The 6,183-nt window shown below is 39.9% G+C and overlaps 1 long non-coding RNA gene across 1 annotated transcript; it reads right to left on the reverse strand.

Annotated features, from left to right (window-relative positions):
* Positions 1–2,812: 2,812 nt before the first annotated feature.
* Positions 2,813–4,248, reverse strand: LOC108515973 (uncharacterized). The gene is made up of 2 exons (XR_001881685.1): positions 4,025–4,248; positions 2,813–3,202 (listed from the first exon to the last, which is right to left on the reverse strand). It is a non-coding gene; the product is annotated as an uncharacterized LOC108515973 (long non-coding RNA).
* Between the last annotated feature and the right edge of the window lie 1,935 nt (positions 4,249–6,183).

The raw sequence follows: 6,183 nt of genomic DNA on the forward strand, positions 1-6,183 counted from the left end.
TATAATATAAATAAATAAATAAATAATCCAAATCAAAGTATGTCCATTTCCCTCATGCTTGGAATAGGAATCTATGTGATCCTGCACCATCTATCACTCTAACTATTCTCCTATTCAGCTCTAACTATTCTCCCGTTCTCATATGGTGACACAGCCACACTGGCTTGCCTTATGCTCCTTGAAGAGTCCAGGCTTATTCTTCCTTTATGACTTTCACTTTCAACAGCCAGGACTGTCCTCCTTCTTGAGACTCACATGTCTGGATTCTTTCAGTTCTCTAGTTCTTATCTTACATTTCACTTCCTCAGCTAAACCTTTCTTGATTCCTTGTCTCAGTCAGGGTCCACCCAGGAAAATGCAATGATGCTTAAGTGTTTAAAACACAGGAAATACAATACATAGTATTGGTTATGGACATGGTTGAAGAGCTGAGAAGCCAAACAGGGGATGGTAAAACAACCAAGAGATTAATAAAAGCAGAAAGTCGGCCGGGCGCGGTGGCTCAAGCCTGTAATCCCAGCACTTTGGGAGGCCGAGACGGGCGGATCATGAGGTCAGGAGATCGAGACCATCCTGGCTAATACGGTGAAACCCTGTCTCTACTAAAAAAATACAAAAAAATAGCCGGGCGACGAGGCGGGCGCCTGTAGTCCCAGCTACTCGGGAGGCTGAGGCAGGAGAATGGCGTGAACCTGGGAGGCGGAGCTTGCAGTGAGCTGAGAGCTGGCCACTGCACTCCAGCCTGGGCGGCAGAGCAAGACTCCGTCTCAAGAAAAAAAAAATAAAAAAATAAAAAAAATAAATAAATAAATAAATAAATAAAAGCAGAAAGTCACTACCAATCCCAGTCCAGAGGGACAAAATGTGGAGGTGAGTTTACTGGAGTTCAGGGACCACAGCAGAAGCTGGAACTACATCAAACATGTCTGGTGAGAGCCGGGGAGGATATGCAGTCCTGCTGAAGATGCCATCTAAGACAGAGAGAGAAGGCAGAAGTACTCTAGCTTTTCCCTTCTACCAGTACTCCATTCTCACATCAGTGGTTCCTTTGATTAAATCCAGCCTTAAATCAGCTAACATAGGAGACAGTGAAATGCCTGCAGGGGTCAGCCCCACCACAGTACAGAGCAGAGCAAGACATGGGACAGAAATTAACTGGAATGGAATCAGGCCAAGGATGGGAATATTACCCAACTTAGTAGCCCTTCTTGCTCAAACACATCTTATCCCATCATTCTGTTTACATCACAGCATACATCATCATTGCATAGTTTCTTGTTTGTTTGTTTTTTATCTTTGTCTCAAGGTCATGTCCAACACAGCACCTGGCATATTTTATATGCTCAATAAATACTTGTCAAATGAATACAATGGGGAGAAATTTTTTCTCTATAAAATCACAGTAGAAAAGATGTATAAAGTATTCCTTTAATAATTTTCCAAGTTTGTGTACATTGTAACTAGAAATACAAGCTGGGTTATTCATGAGATCAATAGTAACACATTTCTTATGGGGACCTTAGAAGTTAGGTTGGATCATGGGGTTGAGGATGGGGAGAAGTGCCTACTGCTATACTTTTTTCTGAAGAGATGACTGTAATACTTTTAAAATAAATACTTGATTCAGTCTTACAATTGTGTTTTTGCTTCCTTATTCAGCATTCGGCTTTAAGAATAACTTTACTGAAACGGGATAACATGTTTTTAAAAAGTTGTAGAATGCTCTTGGTCACTAGTAAACTTTTCTAAAATCAAGAAATGCTAGGAAAGATTTAATTCCTAAAATTTAAATTAAGAATTTAAAATTAATCAAAAAATAATTAAAATTAAATTTCAGAATTTCTCCTTTTCTGTCAAGTCACCAACTTCCCTTGGTAATAATAAGTTCATTGAGTTCATGCTGTTTATAACATAGTTAGCATGAAGATCTCAGAGCTGTAGATGCAGTTTAGCATACCATTCTCTTGTTTTTAGTTGAGAAACATGAGATTGAGGAATACCAAGTGGTTTCTCTCAGGATTATAACATCTGAGGACCAAAGGATCCTTAACAAGATAATCAAATCCACTCCCTTTGCCTCCAAGGTATGCATTGAATTATCAGGCTAAAGCAGGATTACATGTAAATCCACATTTGCTGAGAGCTCTCGGGGAAGGAGATTGTAATGACCCCATTTTAATAGCATTTACTGTTCATAAATATTTCCTGATATTTATGCCACATCCTTCACACTACAGTTTAAGCCTATTGAGCTCACTCCTTCCTGACCTCCCATAATATGCTCAATTTTGTGCTGCCTTTTAGTTTTTTCATATACGAAAGTTCTGTCTTTATAACAAGATCATCTATAAGAATTACATGGCTTTACATTGTTTCACTTCTTCCTGGAGTACAGGTTGAGAGATTTCTCAACTAACTGATGGACACCTTTTATAAATTTAGAAGTTTTGCAAGAACATAGCAACAAAAGTAGTTAAGAATATCAGATTTTATTCCACTTTGAACCTTCAAGTTTGTCAGTTGCATGGGTTGCTAAAAGACTTCTGTAGTTTCCTAATTCTTTGCAACATTTTTTTCCCACATAGTTAGAAAGGTCAAGCCTATATGGTAACACAGTACTCTTGCATGCTGGTATTGCCTTTCATACAGATGCATATAAGTAAATATGGATAGAAATATTCAAATAACTAGTCAAATGATAATAATAAAAATCTAAATATTAGAATCTATTTTGAATGGAGACTTTTAATTAGCTAGTTAGTGATATACATATGTAATCTACATATTAGTACATAAAGGGATTAAACAATAATCATAATAGGCCAATATTTATTGAGTTATTGGTATGTTCCAAGCACTCTTCTAATTCTTTTTATGTATAAAATCTTAGTTAAGCTTCACAACAGTTCTGGGTTGCTACTATTAATATCTCATTCTAAAGAAAAAGGAAAGCTGATACACAGAATGTAAATTGTCCAAGAGCATGCAGTTGGCAGGTTGCAACTGATGTTCAAATCTAAGCACCTGTGTCCCTAACCACTAAACTCCGGCTTCTGTGGTGAGAGGAAGCGGACTTTAATATTTAATAGGAGGTGTCCAGGAAGTGGCACATGATGGTTCTGGTTTCAGTTCTCACTACAAGAAGAAGTGACTTGCTTGCCACAGCAGACAGAAGACTGCTGTTCTCCTAGAGGAAACGCAGCTGCCAGGGAGAAGGCACATACAGACACATTAAAGCTATGGTCAGCATTTGAGGGGGCTATTGGAGGGAAGCAGAACTTTATGAAGAACTCAATCTATAAAAGTGATGCTTTGAGCTAGTAGTGGCATGAGAAGTGACCTAGACTTAGAAATAAGGACCCTGAAGCAAGATATGGACATTCCAGCCCAACTAGGCATCATAGTATGCCAATCATCATGCCCACATTAGAAGAGCACCAGACAGGATCAGACCTGTTTCCATAGCTCTTAGCCACACAGATAAAGTGTTATGACTAGTTGCTTAGTTAATAGAACAGACTGATGGTCTCTTGTAGATCATTGTTTATAACTAGAAAAATAAATTGCATACAATTCATATTTGAGAGTGTGGATGGAATCATTATTAGCAAAACCCTTTCATCATCTTCTGAAAGTTCCCAGTCAAAAGAATCCTGCTATGTTTTGGTAAATATGAGTTTTTGGATAAAAGAGTAGGGTGAACACATACTCTGACTTCAAAGTTCTTTAATGTTTAAAATTTAGGTGCTACCTGCTGCAAATACACACACACGCACACACACACACATACACACATATATATACAATCATCTGATGCCATATTTCTCAGCTGATACAAATGTATATATACAAATACATGTATTTGCATACGTAGTCTTCTAATACCATACGCTCTCCTATTCCAGTCTCCTCAATTGATTGTCAAAATCTCCCCATGTTCCTGCCCTGTCATACTGAATGAACATTATTTTCCAATTTTATATTACTTTCTGTAGACACAAAATCATGCCATGTCCCTTCTTACCTCCAAGCTTGTTCTCGTTGCTTCTGCTGGGAATGACCTTTCCGCTTTTATAGATGTATCCAAGTCCAGTCAATTACTCTTCAAGGCCCAAATCAAGCAGTTTCCTCAGATATTCGCCACCCAACCCTGATTATTCCCATCTCCATCCTCCCTTGGTACTTCCTGCTCAAGACACTTTGGCAATCAATCACATGCTGCCCTGAACATTGCCATGTTTCATGTGTGCACGTATTGCCTGACAAATCGCTTGTATATTTCTTGGGGCTAGGAACTGACTCTTAAACTTTTTGCCTTTGCACAACTTCTAGGATAATGTCAGACGTATAGCTGACTCTCAATGCATAACTGTTTGCAACAAAATGACTTGAAAGCACGTAATTGTTTTACTTCAGACTTACTGACGTCAATAACTACATTATTTTTGAAGGACATTTTTCCCCCTTGGGTCCAGAAAGACCTGTAGGGCACACTGTACATCACAGTCTGGGCTTTCTCTAAATCCACTGCATGTTCAGTGACAGCAATTGAGTGTATCCTCTTGTCTCCACATGCTTTTTAATCTGGGTAATTTATATATTTCTACTGTTGGACAAAAAGCCATTTCATTGGAAGGAAAATGTCCTATTATTATAGAGGCACACAATTATTTGAGTTTATTTGACAGTCTGCCAACGGAATTTTCTCACATGGAGGTGATGCCTATGTCAGTTTAAGTCCTATGTGTCCAGAAATTGCTACAATTCAGCTTTACTGGCATTGGCATTTAGGCAGGCAGCTGTTGAATGGACTAATGAGACATGGTGAATGTAAAACATATAGTTTACTTAATAGGTTAAACTCAGTAATCACAAAGCATAATAATCACACAGCATAATAATATATCTCAGCCTCAATCATTCCAGTGTATCTTAAAAACTGCAATACTTGTGAAGTTACCTAAAACCTCCAACTTAGTGCTTTTCGTCTTGACTACTTCCTGGAATGATGGCTTCAATGATATTAACAGCACTAGCAGTTAGCATTTAGCAAGTACTTACATGCCCATAATTATCTTCATTAATCTTCACAACAATCCTGTGAGAAGGCACTGTATTACTCTCTATTAGAGATGAGGAAATTGAGGCCTAACGAGATTAAGTGTCTCAGTCAAGGTCAAGAGTACACAGTTAGTAATGGTAGAACCTCAGCCTCCTCAAATCAGGCTAGTCTAAACCCTCCCTATGCTAAGCATCAGCATCACCTGGCAGCTTGTTAGAGACCTTGAGTTTCAAGCCCCACCAGGACCTACTGAACCATAATCTGCATTTCAACAGTTTCCCCAGGTGATTCAAACACACATTAAACTTTGAGAAGCCCTTCTCTCTCTCTCTTTTTTTTTTTTTTTTTTTTTTGAGACAGAGTCTCGCTCTGTGGCCCAGGCTGCAGTGCAGTGGCGCGATCTCGGCTCACTGCAAGCTCCGCCTCCCGGGTTCAGGCCATTCTCCTGCCTCAGCCTCCCGAGTAGCTGGGACTACAGGCGCCCGCCACCGGGCCCGGCTAATTTTTTGTATTTTAGTAGAGACGGGGTTTCACCGTGGTCTCGATCTCCTGACCTTGTGATCCGCCCACCTCGGCCTCCCAAAGTGCTGGGATTACAGGCGTGAGCCACCGCGCCCGGCCGAGAAGCCCTTCTCTAAACCATCAGGTTATAATGCCGCCCTTCCTGCCTGGTCTGTATTTCCTCTCATTTGTTGTGAACTTACCTCTCCAGACTTCAGGGCAGTGTCACTGTCCAATTTATAATTAAACCTTTGGTGGTTCTTTGGATTTTATCTCTTCTTTCCTCAGCTTTCAGCTTTTTGAGTAAACTTTTAGGGAACCTCTTTTAACACTCAAAAATATATTGTTTCAGTTGCATTTCTATGGTCATTTTCCAGCTCTCTATGGGTTTCTTAAAAAGAAATGATGCTGGCTGGGCATGGTGGCTCACACCTGTAATCCCAGCACTTTGTGAGGTTGAGGCAGGCAGATCATGAGGTCAAGAGATCGAGACCATCCTGGCTGGCCAACATGGTGAAACTCTGTCTCTCCTAAAAATACAAAAATCAGCTGGGCGTGGTGGCACGTGCGTATAGTCCCAGTTACTCAGGAGGCTGAGGCAGCAGAATCACTTGAACCCG

The sequence above is a fragment of the Rhinopithecus bieti genome, unplaced genomic scaffold (assembly GCF_001698545.2).
Source record: "Rhinopithecus bieti isolate Rb0 unplaced genomic scaffold, ASM169854v2 scaffold_34818, whole genome shotgun sequence".
Lineage (NCBI taxonomy): Eukaryota > Metazoa > Chordata > Mammalia > Primates > Cercopithecidae > Rhinopithecus > Rhinopithecus bieti.